Source organism: Sus scrofa, chromosome 8, assembly GCF_000003025.6.
Source record: "Sus scrofa isolate TJ Tabasco breed Duroc chromosome 8, Sscrofa11.1, whole genome shotgun sequence".
Taxonomy (NCBI): Eukaryota; Metazoa; Chordata; class Mammalia; order Artiodactyla; family Suidae; genus Sus; species Sus scrofa.
Genome location: NC_010450.4, coordinates 39,499,144 through 39,517,349, shown reverse-complemented (window position 1 = coordinate 39,517,349; position 18,206 = coordinate 39,499,144).

Here is an 18,206-nt window from a genome sequence, read left to right as displayed (position 1 = left end):
CGGTGTTGCCGTGAGCTGTGGTGTAGGTCGAAGATGTGACTCAGATCCTATGTGGCTGTGGTGTAGACTGGCAGCTACAGCTCCAATTGGACCCCTAGCCTGGGAATTTCCTATATGCCAAGGGTGCAGCCCTAAAAAGACAAAAAGATAAGAGAAAATAGGAATGCAGCCCCTGTCCTATGGTTTCAGAATGTGTAGCCCCCAGGACCAAGACTCAAGCTTGCTGTTAAAAATGCATTAAGGCTCCCCTGCCCCCCGAGCCAGTCACTTCAAGAGTCCCTGTGTGGGCAGGGAACTGTCATCGGAATACATTTGCCTGGGCCCATGATGGGGCTAAAACCCCACCGACCAAGGCCGGGCAGTGTGCCTTGAAGTCACCCAGTTTCCATCCATCATCTCAGGACAGTTCAGGTGAACCTGCCTGGGCTGGAACAGGCTTGGTGCAGAATCACCTGTATCCTCTGCCTTGAAGGCCATCAGGTTGGAAGACCTCAGGGGGGTGTCCTCTTTTCTCAGCCTCCCGTCCATCGTCCATCTATCACATAGGGCTGTCGCCACCAGCGTGACACTATTTCCTCCCCTCTGTTCATTGATACTGAAAACACCTCAAGCAGAGAACTGAGGCCTTCTGCTTCCATGCCTCATATTCACATGAAGATAAAGAGGCTTGCTGAGTCATTTCCCCGCAAGGGAGGATTTTGGTCCTGACTTGTCCGAGAGATGCCCCAGGTGGAGAGGGTTTTAGTGCTAGGCCTCCCAACAGGAGGTGGGGGCATAAAGAGGAGGAGCAAAGGAGTACCCGTTGTGGCTCAGTGGGTTAGGAACCCAACTAGGATCCACGTGAATGCGGGTCTGATCCCTGGTCTTTCTCAGTGGGTTACGGGTCCAGAGTTGCCCCAAGCTGGTTGCAGATGCAGCTCAGATCTGACATTGCTATGACTGGGGTGTAAGCCTACAACTGCAGCTCTGATTGGACCCCTGGCCTGGGAATTTGCAGATGCTGCAGGTTTGGCCCTAAAAAGCAAAATAATAATAATAATTTTATTTAAAAGGTCTGGGGGAAAGAAATTTAAATCGTGGAAGTGATGTTGGGATTGGGGAGGTGGACTGCATCACCACGTGGCACACTTGGCCCTTCTGCCTGGGTCTTCCTGAACAGACGGGCGCTGCTTCCCTCAGGGCGGTGGGTAAAGCAGGCCCTCCTTTTCTCCTGAATCACCTTCTTGGATCCCGCTTTCTCCCATGCCTGCCTTTTAGCTCCTTCCAGAAGGGACGACACATTCTTTTAAAAACAACAGGTGATGGGAGTTCCAGTCGTGGTGTAGCAGGAAGAATCCTGCTAGTATCCAAGAGGATGCGGGTTCAATCCCTGGCTTTGCTCGGTGGGTCGGGGATCCGGGGTTGCCGTGAGCTGTGGTGTAGGTCGCAGACGTGGTTCAGATCCTGAGTTGCTGTAGCTGTGGGGTAGGCTGGCAGCTGTAGCTCTGATTCAAACCCTAGCCTGGGAACCTCCATATGTTGAGGGTGGGGCCCTAAAAAGCAAAAAAAAAAAACAAAAAACAAATAAGAAATAAAATGAAAACAATGTGTGAATCCAATATGTTACAGTGATGGACTTGAGCATTTTGCCTCTTGATACTCATGTTAAAAGAGCCAGGATATTGAAAGTCTTAGTAGTGAATTTTTTTTTTTTTTTTTTTTTTTTTTTGGCTGGGTCTGCAGCATGTGGAAGTTCCTGAGCCTGAGCCACAGCAATGACAATGCTGGATCTTTTTTTTTTTTTTTTTTTTTTTTAAGCTGCACCTGTGGCATATGGAAGTTCCCAAACTAGAAGCCGGATTGGAGCTGCAGCTGTAGGCTTATACCACAGCCATAGCCATTCCAGATCCAAGCCACATCTGCAACCTACACCACAGCTTGCAGCAATGCTGGATCCGTAACCCACTGAGTGAGGCCGGGGATTGAACCTGAATCCTCATGGACACTATGTCAGGTTCTTAACCCGCTGAACCACAGTGGAACTCCACAATGCTGGATCTTTAACCCGCTAGACCGCCAGGGAACTCCAACAGAGGATTTTTTGAATAAATTATCTAAACAATCTCTTCCATGATTACCAGGTAATTAGAACCTGTCCAACCTTACCAGAATCAATCAGGGCATGAGTTTGTAAGCTCTGTGACTAATGATATTATTGGCTTATCAATCTATATTTCCTTTCGGGGTTCTCTTTCAGCTCAACAGTGCTTAGAACAAAGCATGTTAGGAGCTTACAAACAAGTGAAAAATGGCTTCATTTTGGCCCTGAGATGCCAGAATCAGAAGTGACATTTGATTTTGTATAAAAGATTTCTAATTTTGGGCTCATTTCCCACGTGATGATTCATAATAAAGTCTTTGTTAACGGGCCTGAGGGTATCGTAAGTTACACGGATGTGTCTTCTGCTTTCCCCCCCTCCCTCCAGTGAGCATGCAGGTTGTGTCAAGGTGGTGTGGAATTCCACAGAAACTACACGGGAAGGTTGGACCCTTGTGCTGTGGGTGGAAATTTGTACTTCCTCCTAGTTAGGGAGCTTAGGAAGAAAACTGAGATATAGATTTGACTTGGCAGGAAGCAAAAGAATGTCATAGCTGAAACCACTATTTCTTTTTCTTTTCTTTTCTTTTTTTTTTTTTTTTTGTCTTTTTGCCTTTTCTAGGGCCGCTCCTGAGGCATATGGAGGTTCCCAGGCTAGGGGTCGAATCGGAGCTGTAGCCACCGGCCTACGCCAGAGCCACAGCAACGCGGGATCCGAGCCACATCTGCAACCTACACCACAGCTCACCGCAATGCCGGATCCTTAACCACTGAGCAAGGCCAGGGATCGAACCCCCAACCTCATGGTTCCTAGTCGGGTTCGTTAACCAGTGAGCCATGTGGGAACTCCTGAAACCACTCTTTCTATGTATTTAACCAAGTCCTCCTTCTATGCTCCAACTCAACTGTATTCATACTTCAGAGTGTCTCTGAATTGACCTCGCCTAAGAGAACATTCTGTGCTGTGATAAGTGAAAATAAACATGAGAACAATTTGAGAGCGAGCCTGCATATCTTCTGCAGGAAGCTAAATCCCTTCACCACAGAGCCCAGCAGATTCACAAATGCCTGTTTCCCACGCCGAGGGGTAGAAAAATATTTTTCTATGGGTTGTAAAACCTGCATAAAGAAGAGACTCATTCTTGCCCCGCCCCCGCCAAACCCCATAGAATAAATTGCTTGAAAACAATTTTGAAAAGAAGTTGTTTCTGGAGTGTTCCCTGGTGGTCTAGTGGTTACGCCTTGGCACTTTCACCACTTAGGTCTGGGTTCAGCTGCTATACACTGTGGCAAAAAAAAAAAAAAAAAGTTATTTCTGCATATTTTTCATCTGTTATTCCAAATCCAGAAAACAAAAAATAAGTATAACTTACCTGCCTTGGTGTATTGTCTGTGCCAACTTATGAGGCTCCAGCAGAAGTAGAGGTGAAGAGAGTTTCCATTATGGTGCAGTGGAAACGAATCCCACTAGTAATCATGGCGTTGCAGGTTCGATTCCTGGTCTCGCTCAGTGGGTTAAGGATCTGGCATTGCTGTGGGCAGTGGCATAGGCCAGCAGCTGTAGCTCTGATCCCTACCCTGGGAACCTCCATATGCCACGAGTGCAGCCCTAAAAAGCAAAAAAATTTAAAAATAAGTAAACAAAATGAAGTAGAAGTGAAGGCTGGCGAAGGAGGGGGAACCTCCTCCCCACGTTCGCTGACTGATCTCCTCTTTAAATGGAGTCTGGGAAGGTTATGCAGAGCAAACTCACCGCAGGATGTGCCCTCAGCTGGGAACTGCTTCAGAATGTAGAATAAGAACGTGAAATGTGAATCTCAGGGCAGTAAGAGAAGGGGAATATGGTTTAGATCTTTAAAAAAAATTTTTTTTAAATCAAAGTGGGTTTACAAAGTAGCTCAGTTATATATAATTCTTTTTTATATTCTTTCCCATTATTTTTTTTGGCGGGGGTGGGGGGAGCAGGCTGCACCTATGGCATATGGAAGTTCCCAGGCTAGGGGGGTCGAATCAGAGCTGCAGCTGCCGGCCTACACCACAGCCACAGCAATGCTGGATCCAAGCCACACCTGTGACCGACAGCACGGCTCACAGCAATGCCAGGTCCTTAACCCACTGAGTGAGGCCAGGGATCGAACCCACATCCTCATGGATACTAGTTGGGTTCGTTACCGCTGAGCCAGGATGGGAGCTCCCCATTATGGTTTATCACAGACTATACAGTTCCCTTGGTTATACAGTAGGACCTTATTATTTGTCCAAAGACCCTTCTAGGAAGTTCTTCAATAGCTTAGCAGGTTAAGGTTCTTGCATTCTCACCACTACGGCTCTGGGCCCTGCTGGGTGGCACAGGTTCGATCCCTGGCCCGGGAGCTTCCACAAGCTGCCCGTGTAGCAAACAGAGAGAGAGAGGGAGAACCTGATATAAATGTGGCAACTTTCATTTAAAAACGAAAGAAGGAACAGAAGGAAGGCGGGGAGAGAGGGGGAGAGAGAAAGAAGGAAGGAAAGAAAGAACGAACGAATGAAAGAAAAACGAAAGACCCTTCTGCTGTTACTGGATTGCTTGTGACCTCAGGCCTCACTGCAATGTCTGTCCCGATTGGTGCCTTTGTCCTGAAGAGTCAGGTGGGACCCCAGTGAGCCCCACAAGTGCCCTTTGCTGATAGACAACCTATGGACTCTATGCCCTTTCTGTTGTTGCCTTGACCTTGATCTCTAGTCGGAGAAGTTCAGACTCAATTCAATGGTAGTGCGAGAAAGCCCTGGACTTGGAATTGCAAAGGCCCCCAGATTCTAGTGTGGGCTGCCACTAGCTGGTGCCATTGTCATAGCTTGTGGGGAAGGCCAAGGGTCAGGAGGCAGATGATCTGAGTTCAAATTCTGACGGTGGCTTCCTGGTTGGATGGTGGTTGAGGTTTGTCACCTCAGGCAGAGGCTGGACATACTGTTGGGGTTGGTGTTGGGGTTGTGATGGGTGTTATTTAGCAGAGGGGCCCTTTGCAGGTCCTCAAGGGAGATACAGATGCAGTTGCCAAAACAGCTGAAAGCAGATGAGAGCAGTTACTTAAATGATAAAGAAGGTGTGGGGGACTGTGCTAGGTTGTTTCATTTCATCTAATCCCCACAACATCTTCCAGGCGTAAAAAAAACACAATGAAAGAGGGCTGAGGCAGGGAGTTTCCATCGTTGCACAGTGGTTAACAAATCTGACTAGGAACCATGAGGTTGCATCGTGGCACAGTGGTTAACAAATCTGACTAGGAACCATGAGGTTGCAGGTTCCATCCCTGGCCTTGCTCAGGGGGATAAGGATCCTGCGTTGCCGTGAGCTGTGGTGTAAATTGCAGATGCAGCTCGGATCCCGCGTTGCTCTGGCTGTGGTGTAGGCCAGTGGCTACAGCTCCGATTCGATCCCTAGCCTGGGAACCTCCATATGCTGTGGGAATGGCCCTAGAAAAGGCAAAAGACAAAAAAAAAAAAAAAAAAAAAAAAAAAAAAAAGAGAGAGAGAGAGCTGAGGCGGAGGGGAAAAAAACAAAACAAACAAAAAAAAACAGCCCCTGACATCCATGAAGTAGCTTGTGACAGCTACACCTGGAATATTGTCTGGAGCCAGTTCCTGTTGTGCCAGAGTGGCTCCTGTAGGACAGAAACAGTCTCACGGGACACCAACCTCAGAAAAGGTCCTGGTGTGACCGTGATGAAGTGAGACTATCAACAAGACCACTTTCTGGGAGTTCCCATTGTGGCTCAGTGGAAGCCATTCTGATTAGCATCCATGAGGGCACAGGTTCGATCCCTGGCCTCGCTCAGTGGGTTAAGGATCTGGCATTGCCGAGAGTTGTGGTGTAGATTGCAGAGGCAGCTTGGATCTGGTGTTGCTGTGGCTGAGATATAAGCCGGCGGCTATAGCTCCAAATTGACCCCTAGCCTGGGAACCTCCATATGCCGCGGGTGCAGCCCTAAAAAGACACACACACACACACACACACACACACACACACACACACACAAAACACTTCCTAATTTCACCTAAGCTCGGACAAAACCAAAGTCACTGCAAAGCACAAAATACCAAACCACCTTCCTTCCACCATATCCCAGTCACTGCTGCTGCTTTCCTGAGGATGGCGTCAGCTCTGCTCCCACCTGCCTGGGGGAGATTTATTAAGATGCAAAATCAAAGGATTAGCCCTACTTCCTGACAGCACCAGTCCACAGTGAAACCTGTCCCTTGCACCCTCCCCCAAGTCACCAGACCAAAGCCCCAATCCTATATGTTCTAACACCCTCTTGCTGAGATGGCCCATGCCTTCCCACAGTGTGTGCTCTCTGAGCATTGAACGCAATCCTGTTAACCACTGCTGTGTTCCTGGAGGCCCGGCTGGAGAGCAGGGACAGAGGACTGTGCTAGACTGAGAGATAAGCCAACTTCCTGGGGTCGGCCTGACTCTGCTGATCTCATGGCTGGAAGGAGAAAGAGCCACATGCATTCAAGGTTGTCATTTGTGTCCTGAGACCCAGTGGATATGCAGTGACTCCTGCCCAGAGGGGGAAGGTGGTAGAAAGCTGGATGCCAGAGTCTTCTTATGTGTACCTCTGGATAAATCTGGACTTATTTTTCCTAACCTGTAAAATCTGAGCAGGCATATGATGCGTAGAAACTGCTGGAAAGCACTAGGGGTATGTAATGTGATTATGAGCAGGATATGGTACGACCTACAAGTTTGTTCATTGTTTATGGATTCCTGGCACCTCCTTATCTACCCTTTGACTCTCTCAGGTGCAGTGATGTCTGTCTCTAGAGACCTTGAATTCATAGGGGTGTCAGAACCCCTATTTGAGGCAGAGCATGACACCAGTAAGATGGGGCCTGAGCTCCATCGGCAGGAAGGGCATAAAATCTATTTCCGAAATTCCAATGTTCTCCAACAGTCCAGTTCCCAGCTCTGACTGGATCTTGTTGTGCATGCAGAAGAGCTTTTTAGGGCTGGGATGGGGGTAAGGGGCCAAGGGGTGAAGGCAGGTGACCAATGCCACCATTGAGGACTTGTGCTGGGTCTAGTGCCCTCTAGTGGGGATGGCCTAAACTGCTTCCTGATTTTTCTCAAAAGAACTGCTGCACGCATCTTGCGCTTATTTTCTACACAGTATTTGTCCATGGGTTTTTGTTAGAAACAAACCCCAAACCTGACAAGAATTCCTTTGGCTCCAAGACAAGGCTTAAGTTAAACAGGACCTCATCTTTCCGCAAGATGGGGGCGATGGAACACAGGAGCCCAGGGTCAAAGGAGAGAAGAAAGTGACCTTGAAGATGGGGTCTGGTGCATCTCTGAAGCTTCATGGTTGGAGAAGGGTGAAAACAAGAGCATGAGATCATGCAGGGGCTGGAGTGGAGGAACTAGGTCTGGAGAGCAGAGGGCAAATGATTCCTGGTCCTACTTGTTAATGTTACAGAGCCAGAAGGGAAGGAAGAATAAGGAAGGAAATGCCTTTTTTGAGAAATTGACATAAAGGTTTAAATCAAAGATCTAAAAGCTACTGTCTTATTTTAGGGGGTGTTGGGAGAGCTCCCCACAGCAAGCCAGCTGAGGGGACAAGGCGTAATTTTACTCCTTATAATCCAACCCAAGGACAAACATGCTATTTTATTTTCTCATGAACACTTTGGCTAAAATTCTTTACCAGCTACTGGTTGTGTGTGTGTGTGTGTGTGTGTGTGTGTGTGTGTGTGTATTTTTAGGGCTGCACCCAGGTTAGGGGTCCCATCAGAGCTACAGCTGCTGGCCTACACCACAGCCACAGCAATGCTGGATCTGAGCCACATCTGTGACCTATACTGCAGCTCACGGCAACGCTGGATGCTTAACCCACTGAGCGAGGCCAGGGATCAAACCTGCATCCTCTTGGATACTAGTGGGTTCATTTCTGCTGAGCCACGATGGGAAATCTTGGCTATTGATTTTTATCATCAAGACTGTGAGACCTCATAGGGACTCAATGGTTTAGAAATTCTGCATTGTTTTCTAGGTCAGTATTACCTAGTGTAAGGAGGGAGGGGCTGGTGGACTTTACCCAGCGTTCCAGGAGGGTCACTCGTCTGTGTGGTGGACCCATGTCGCAGAGAAGGATGCAGACTCCATTTCAGCCCTCTGAATCTCCATCTCAGCCTGGTGCCTGCAGAGCTGCAGAAGTCTGGGTGGGGAAGAGAAAGAGGTAGTCTTCACCGTCAGGGGTAGAGCAGGAACCAGAGGGTCTTAGGCATGGCCCCTCGCCCTCCCTATCCCATTGCCCAATGATCGAGGGCTGAGGTTTTCAAACTTTTCATTTAGTGCCGTAGCCTTTTTCAAAAACAAAGTGATACGTAGAACTTTACTACGTATGTATGTAGTATTTTATAGGGTATTTTTCTAGTATATGTTCCATTAATAAATTACTTTTATAAAGTTAATGAGAACAAAGAGGCTGCTTGAAGAACTTAAGATTTTGCAAGTGACAATCTACTATGGGCCTCAGCACCCAGGTTCTGTCTGAATATTTTTTGCTCACAAGGATTAAGACAATCCAAGTTCACACAGATATGTTGTTGCAAACACTGTTTTGTTTGTTCTGTTGTGTTTTGAACAGTTGTCTTGCAATATCCAGGATTCTTTTCAATAAAGAAAGGAAGTGGGAGAACTTCGACTTTTGAGGTGTTCATAAAAATAAGCTAATCTCCCAAGTGATCTCAGCTGGAGGTCTCCAATGAATTTAAATGTGATTTATAATTCTCTTGAATATGGCTGTTGATTACTCAACCAAGTTATATTTTCAGAGTATCATCTTGGTGGCCCAGTGGGTTAAGGATCTGGCATTGTCACTGCTGTGGCTCAGGTCACTACTGTGGTACAAGTTTGACCCCTGGCATGGTATGGGCATGGTCCAAAATAAATAAATAAATAAATAAATAAAGTGAAATCCTAACAAAAACTTTTGTGGAACCCTTGAAGCAGGGTTCCACAGAACAGTTTGAAAACCACCCATCTGGTGTTGAAAAGGTAAGGCTTCCCCAACAGCATTGCCAGGAGCTGTCATGTAGGTTGCAGATGCAGCTCAGATCTGGTGTTGCCACGACTGTGGTGTAGGCCAGCAGCTGCAGCTCTGGTTCATCTACTCTCCTGGGAACTTCCATATGCCACAGTGCAGCCCTGAAAAAAGGGAGAAAGAGAGAGAGCAAGAGAGAGCAGAGAGAGCTGAGATCACCAAGATGTCACTCTTGCAGGTTGTGCAAACTTCTCTAAGTAGCCCTGGGAGTGGTTCCTGCTGAGCGCCTCTCCTTATGTCCATGTTGGCCCCTCAAGTGCTATCCCTGCCCTTGCAGAAGGACAGGGAGGCTGCGCCTGGCTGTTGTGGAGTGTGCACCCTGGGACTCATTTAAGGGGCTGTCTGTTCAAGGTGGCCCAGCCTCCCAGACACTGTGTTCCCTCCTGGGCCCTCAGTGAAGGCATCTCCATACTTGTCGGACCACCTGAAGGTCTGCCCAGCAAACCAATTTCTCCAAACTTGTAGCAACCTTGAAGCAAATTTGGCCACCCTTTCCTGAGCCATTGAGGGATCCCTGCTGGGCTCTTTTATGCAGAAGCATCCTGGCTTTTCCCAGCTCCAGCTAGAGAACCCAGTTTCCTTTTCTTTTTAAAAAACACTTTGTCTTATTTTAAAATTGAAAGTAGTAAATGCTCATTATCTGCAATTAGGAGAACACAGTAGGAAAAGAATAATCTTCACAATGCCTTTTTTTTTTTTTGCTATTTTTTTGTAATAAATTACAAAAAAACTACATACATACACATTTTTTGAAAACTATAGAAATGACTCACAAATCATGATTATAGCTAAAAATTCAACAACACCCAGTTAAATAGAGTAAAAAATGAAAATTTCTCCTTTCTTCTTCCCAACTCCATTTCTTTCTCCCAAGGTAACTACTATTGAAAGTTTGTAGAAGGACTTTCTAGACCTTTTCTTGTATTAACCCACATATGTATACACAGAGGTAATATTAACATGTACATATGTATTTAGTTTTGATTTTTTTTTAATAATTTTTTTGCCCCCCCCCTTTGGTCTTTTTAGGACTGCACCTGCAGCTTATGGAAATTCTCAGGCTAGGGGGTCAAATCAGAGCTGCAGCTAATGGCCTATGCCACAGCCACAGCAAGTAGGGATCTGAGCCACATCTGCGATGTACACCACAGTTCACAGCAATGCCGGATCCTTAACCCACTGATCGAGCTAGGGATCGAACCTGCATCCTCCTGGATACTAGTTGGGTTTGCTGACCCATGACTGTGATAGGAACCTCTTGTTTTGATTTTTTAAATGTAAATATTTTAAAATGTTATTCTATAACTTGATTTCCCTCCAATTTAATTAGTCTTGAAGATCTTTTTCTACCAGTTATTTCACTAAAAAAAAAGAAAAAAAAATTTGTGGCATATAATGTCATAATATAGATTAGGTTCTGTTTTGCTATTATAAGCAATCTTACAGCAATCTTACAGTATCTTTGTACATATATCTTTGTGCAAACAGCATTTTTCATTTAAACTTAAAACTTCTCCCCTTAAAGCAGGAGAGATTTATATACATAGGCTGGGAAGATTTAGCTGTTGTCTACCTGCAGATGTTGAATTGGGTCCAGGGAAGTGCTTGGGGAATTTAGAGGGACTCTTTAAATCTTGGACAAAAATGAACACTGAACTTCAGAACTAATTGGTTTTATGAATGCCAAAAGAGATTTCTTTTTTCTTTTCTTTTTTTTTTTTGGTTTTTAGGACTGCACCCATGGCCCATAGAGGTTCCCAGGCTAGGGGTCAAACCGGAGCTCTAGCTGCCAGCCTGCACCATAGCCACAGCCAGATCCGAGCCACGTCTGTGAGCTGGACAGCCTACACCACAGCTCACGGCAATGCCGGATCCTTAAACCACTGAGCTAGGCCAGGGATAGAACCTGCATCCTCATGGATCCTAGTCAGATTAGTTTCTGCGGTGCCACAATGGGAACTTCCAAAAGAGATTTCTTAGTTTCACACTGGTTTAATATATGCAGACCCCAGAACCACTGTCTATGGATAATAACTGAAGACATCATTTTAAGGTTGCTGGAAGACAGTCTCATGGATATGACGTTTCCCTCATCTGCATCTGCATTCCTTTTTTTTTTTTTTTTTTTTTTTTTTTGTCTTTTTGCCATTTCTAGGGCCGTTCCAGCGGCATATGGAAGTTCCCAGGCTAGGGGTCTAATCGGAGCTGTAGCCGCTGGCCTACACCACAGTCACAGCAATGTGGGATCCGAGCCATGTCTGGGACCTACCCCACAGCTCACGGCAATGCCGGATCCTTAACCCACTGAGCGAGGCTAGGGATCGAATCCACAACCTCATGGCTCCTAGTCGGATTCGTTAACCACTGAGCCACGATGGGAACTCCCTGCATTCCTTTACTGCTGGACGATGGTGTGCCTAAATCCAAGAGCTGAGAGAGGTTTGAAAGTTGATAATGTGTGTTTTCCCATTGTTTCTCTTCCACCAGGGTATAGCATTTCCAGCTGGTCTGATTGCAAAACTTGTCTTCTTGCTGAAATGTTTTCCCTTGATGTGGGCTTATTTTGCAACTGTTGCCAACGTCACCCAAATTAAATTGTAAATGCCACCGAAATGTATTCTTACTTGGCTATATTTGAGATAAAGTTTAGCAATCTGCAAGTGGAAGGGGCGGGCTGGGAGAGAGAATTTCAGAAGCTACTGTTTCAAAGTCCTTCATGAGCGGGGTGACATCACCCCTGCTTTGACTTCAACGTCTCTTGACTAATCTTGTTTATTTGTCAGACAGGGATTCAACAACTCATTTCGCGCGGGTGCGCGGGTGCTCTGAAACACTGATAGGTAAGCAGGGTGAGACTGGAATCAAACCCAACATAGATGGGATTTGGGTTTCTGGAGCAGTGGCTCTCCAACCTGACTGTCCCAGAACCAGCAGGCAGGTTTCCACAGAGCTTCCTGGGTCTCACCACACATCTAAGAGATCACAGACTCCAGCCTGTGGTTGCAGTCCATTCACCTGTTCTCTCAGTGGAAACAAGTTATTAGTATGTAGTTTGTCATAATTACTTAACAGTTATGCTTATTACGTTTATGCTTATGGTGATTTTAATGATTATTGTAATATGTTGAAAGACTATATTTTGCTAATAGGAACTGACACATAACTTGTGATAATGACAACTGTGTATATACTACCTCCTTCCCTTCATTCCTCCACCTCTAAGACATATGTCAACCACACAGGCATCTCTTTGTGTTGGCTGGCCAATGCCTAGTCCAGGCCACCTTTCTGTCTTGCCTGGACTAACCTTTTTTTTTTTTTTTTTTTTTTGTCTTTTTGCCATTTCTTGGGCTGCTCCCGTGGCATATGCAGGTTTCCAGGCTAGGGGTTGAATTGGAGCCATAGCACCGGCCTACACCAGAGCCACAGCAACACCAGATCTGAGCCACGTCTGCAACCTATACAACAGCTCACAGCAATGCCAGATCCTTAACCCACCGAGTAAGGCCAGGGATCAAACTCGCAACCTCCTGGTTCCTAGTTGGATTCATTAACCACTGAGGCACAACGGAAACTCCCTGGACCAACCTTCTTTAACTGCTCCCTCCAGAGTTCTCTTGTGGTGCAGTGGGTTAAGGATCCGGCATTGTCACTGCAGTAGCCTGGGTCACTGCCATGGTGTGGATGCAGTCCCTGGCCTGGGAACTTCCACATGCCACAGAACCCCAGCCCCCCCCACCAAATCTCCTTTAATCATTCCCTCCAATCCATTCATGGTACAGCAACCAGAGGGATTTCTTTTACCTTTAAATTTTGAAAAATTGAAAACCTACTGAAAAGTTACAAGAATAGAGTCATAAGCCTCTCTCTCTCTATATGCTTTACCTGGATTTACTGATTACCGTATTTTGCTGTATCTGCTCTATCTCCTTAAATACGTTATGTCCTCTTTTTATTACTACTACTATTACTATTGTTGTATTTTTGGCTGATCCATTTGAAGGTACACTGGAGACATCAGGGCCTCTAAGAACAAGGATGTCCCCTTAACATAGTAACTACAGTAAATCAAATCCAGAAACTTGATTGAATACTACTCTTTAAAATATAAATAAGTATAGTCCATATTTAAATTTCCCATCATGGCCTTTATAAAATTCTTTTCTCTTCCAGGATCCAATCCCCACCAGACATTTAGCTGTCACGTCTTTAGCCTTTTTCAGTGTCAACTGTCTTTGTCTTTTGTAGCATAAGATCTTTGAAGAGAGCAGGTCGGTCATTTACACAACACTCCTCTGTTTGGGTTCCTCTGAGGTTTCCTCACAAGTAAATAACCCTGAGCGGTTCATCTGGGGTAGATCCTTTCTCCAAGCTTCATATCAGGGCTCAGAGGGACCACGGGAAGTCGTCAGCCTGTGCTTCTCCTGGGTTAATCACTCTCCAGGGGCATCTCATTGAATTAATCTCTGCAGCTACAGCAGCAGCAAAGCCATGTTCAACCTGGTCCTTGCGTCTCTGAGCTCCCCTCCTCCCTCTTTTCCTCCTCTCACTGCATTCTGGCCACACTGGGCTTCCTCCAGTTCCTAGAGCTGGTCAACCCTCGCCACAGAAAGCTCTTCCCCACTCTGTTCTCACAGTGGGTTGGTCTGAACATCCCAAGAGTTCACCTATTTAATTATGGAAAAGGGCAAAGATGGGGTGAAGATTGCCATGCCCTTGAAATGGAAGTCACTGCAAGGTGATTTTTTTGTTTGTTTTTGTTTTTTTGTCTATTTAGGGCCACACCCATGGCACATGGAGGTTCCCAGGCTAGGGGTCAAATCAGAACTGCAGCTGCTGGCCTACACCACAGCCACAGCAATGCTGGATCTGAGCCACATCTGCGACCTATACTGCAGCTCACGGCAACGCTGGATGCTTAACCCACTGAGCGAGGCCAGGGATCAAACCTGCATCCTCATGGATACTAGTGGGGTTTGTTAACCGCTGAGCCATGAGGGGAACTCCCTGCAAGGTGATTTGTGTTCCAAACATTTTCCCTCCTTAAGGCTTCCTGTCTTCTGATGTCTCTGCTTTTTTCCTTTAATGCTGGATGGTGCCAAGGTCTGGATGCTCCAAAGCATCCTGGCACATTCTCAAGTACAACCCTTCTCCCGTGTGATTCATTTAGGTTTTGTTTTGTTTTTGAGATTTTTGCAGTAAGAGAGTCTGAAAGGCAGCACTTTAAAAACAAAATCAAGGAGTTCCTGTCATGGCGCAGTGGTTAACGAATCCGACTAGGAACCATGAGGTTGTGGGTTTGGTCCACGCCCTTGCTCAGTGGGTTGACAATCCGGTGTTGCCGTGAGCTGTGGTGTAGGTTGCAGATGTGGCTCGGATCCTGAGTTGCTGTGGCTGTGGCGTAGGCCGGCGGCTACAGCTCTGATTCGACCCCTAGCCTGGGAACCTCCATATGCTGTGGGAGCGGCCCAAGAAATAGCAAAGAAGACAAAATAATAATAATAATAATAATAATAAAAACAAAATCAGGGTGTGCCCACAGTCATACCCTTCTGTGGGTAGCTCACATCTAATGATTGATGGCGGCAAAGGCCTAACTTGAGATATTTGGGCCCAACTTGAGACAACTTTAAAGGACCAGGAATTCCCTGGTGGCACAGTGGATTAAGGATCCGGCATTGTCACTGCTGTGGCTCAGTTCACAGCTGTGGCATGAGTTTGATCCCTGGCCCCAGAATTTCTTATGCCACAGTCACAGCCCCAAAAAAGGGGGACATTCTAAATCCAGCACTTGCCATGCAATTAAGAAAAACTGTGCTTCAGCCATAGCTCAACCTTCCCCTGTGCCCGTATCTGCATTCTTCACCTCCTTTTTACTGTTGCTGATTAAGAGCACCCCTAATAAACCTCCTGCATCCTCCCCCCAATAAAAATAAAAATAAATTTTAAAAAATATCAACTTTTCATTGTAGAGGAATTTATTATTTTTTTAATTATTTTTATTTTTTCCATTATAGTTGGTTTACAGTGTTCTGTCAATTTCTACTGTAGAACAAAGGGACTCAGTCACACATATACATACATGCTTTTTCTCACATTATCCTCCATCATGCTCCATCATAAGTGACCAGATAGAGTTCCCTGTGCTATACAGCAGGAGCTCATTGCTTATCCACTCCAAATGCAATAGTTTGCATCTAGGAACCCCAGACTCCCAGTCCATCCCACTCCCTCCTCCTCCCCCTTGACAACCACAAGTCTGTTCTCCATGTCCATGAGTTCATTTTAGAGTAATTTAGATTCACAGAAAAGTTGCAAAGATATTGCAGAGAGTTCCTGTATCCACCCTCAGCCTTTCTCCCTCATGTTCACATCTCAGATCACCTTGGTGTATGTGTGAGAACTAAGAAAGCAAGACTGTGCATTATTCTTTACTAAATTCCAGACTTTGCTCAGATTCTACCAGTTTTTCCACCACTGTTCTGTTTCTGTCCCAAGATCCAGTCCAGGGCACAACAGCACGTTTTGTTGTCATGTTCCACAGTCTAGAGTGGGACAATTTTGCTCCTTTTTTTTTTTTTTTTTTTTTTTTAGGGCCACACCCATGGCATATGGAGGTTTGCAGCCTAGGGGTCTAATTGGAGCTGCAGCTGCTGGCTTATGCTACAGTCACGGCCACATGGGATCTGAGCCACATCTGTGACCTACACCACAGCTCCCAGCAATGCTGGATCTTTAACCCCCTGAGCAAGCCCAGGGATTGAATTTGTGTCCTTATGTCTTAACCCACTGAGCCAGAGTGGGAAGTCCTCCATTCTTATTTCTCACAATTCTTTTTTCATTCAACAAACTTTCTTTTCCTTCTCTCTCTCTTTCTTTCTTTCTTTCTTTCTTTCTTTTTCTTTCTTTCTTTCTTTCTTTCTTTCTTTCTTTCTTTCTTTCTTTCTCTTTCTTTCTTTCTTTCTTTCTTTCTTTCTTTCTTTCTTTCTTTCTTTCTTTCTTTCTTTCAAGAAGGACAGTTTATTTGATACTTTTAATAGATGGTACTTTTTGGAGTTCTCGTTGTGGCACACCGGAAACGAATCTGACTAGGAACCATGAGGTTTCAGGTCTCAATCAGTAGGTTAAGATCTGGCATTGCCATGAGTTGTGGTATGGGTCGCAGACAAGGCTCAGATCCCACGTTGCTGTGGCTGTGGTGTAGGCTGGCAGCTGCAGCTCTGATTTGACTCCTAGCCTGGGCAACCTCCATATGCCTCAGGTGGCGACCTAAAAAAAAAAGCAAATAGATAGTACTTTTCCAAACGTGCAGTCCCTGAAGGAAACAGCAAATAAATGTATTCTTGTTGGTGATAAAGCTGAACACTATTGTATAGGCCATGTCTTTGGATTTCTTAAGCACAGAATTTCACTGGGAGATCAAATACTCCAAGAATACAACTTTTGAGAAGCAAATAGAATTAGACAGGGAGAGAATCAAGGACAGCCCTTTTCTTATATACATTGGGAAGTGATTAAACAAACTTATTTTTAAAGGTGTACATGCCAAGGTGTGATGATTCAATATATGTATACATCGTGAAATGATTACCACAATCAAATGAATTCTTGCGGTTTTGTTTCATGGTCTAGACATTTTCATCAGATATTTTATTTTATTTTATTGTATTTTATTGCTTTTTAGGTCCTTTTTATTGTATTGTATTGTATGGCTTTTTAGGTCCTTAACCCACTGATATTTTCATCAGATATTTTATTTTATTGTATTTTATTATATTGTATTGTATTGCTTTTTAGGTCCTTAACCCACTGATATTTTCATCAGATATTGTATTGTATTGTATTTCATTGTATTTTATTGTATTTTATTGCTTTTTAGGTCCTTAACCCACTGAGCGAGGCCAGGGATGGAACCCGCAACCTCATGGATTCTAGTTGGGTTCATTAACCACTGAGCCATGAAGGGAATTCCTGTCAGATATTTTATAGAAATGTCCTTCAATTTCAATTTGTCTGATGCTTTTCTCATGGTCAGATTGAGGTTGTGAATTTAGGGAAAGAATTCCACATGAGGCGCCTCCTCATTGCCCGCCCGCAAAAGGACTTATCTGGTTGCTGTTAAACTTGGCCCCTGGTTTTAGGTGGTAATCTGCATACCTGGCCACTGTAACAGTATTATTTTTCCTACTCTGTATTTCATTCTTTGGAAGTCACTAGGTCTGCCTGCATTGGGGAGGATGGGCAAAAGCAGCTTAAAACATTTTAGTATGCAATTAGTTTTGCGATTCAGAGCTTAATTTTTTTTTAAATTATTCCACTGTTTCTGGGGGCAGAGAGGCTAAAAATCTTCTGAAGGGTTTTCATCAAACTCTGCCTGCATACCTCCCTCACACGAATTACAAATGCCTTAAGAGGATGTGACACTTCTGAGTTGGCTCGCAGCCCGAACTAGCAAGGATTTGCTAGAAAGCTTCTGATGAAAATATTTTGAATTATATAAGGGAACTCCTATATTCACTTACTCATTTAATATGTAGATACTTATTTACTTATTTATTTCTAACTATTTTTTTTTGAAAGATCACACTAGCAGCACATGGAAGTTCCCAGGCTAGGGGTCTAATCGGAGCTACAGCTGCCAGCCTACACCACAGCCATAGCAACACAGGATCCGAGACGCGTCTGTGACCTACACCACAGCTCATGGCAATGCCAGATCCTTAACCCACTGAGGGAGGCCAGGAATCAAACCCGCAACCTTATGGTTCCTAGTTGGATTCGTTTCTGCTGCGCCACAACGGGAACTCCAATAAGTAGATATTTGTTGAGTGTCTACTATGTACCAAGCAGTGCTGGGGATCCATGGCTGCATTTTTCCATCCCTCAGTTTGACTTGGGAAAAGAAATAGAACCCCTACCACTTACTGGGTGCCTCCTGCGAGCTAGGAACTGGGCTAATGTCCTGTATTCATCACTAAATCCTTTTGACAGTCCTGCACATATGTTTTTTCTACCCCTAATTTATATTATTTTAAAATTGAATC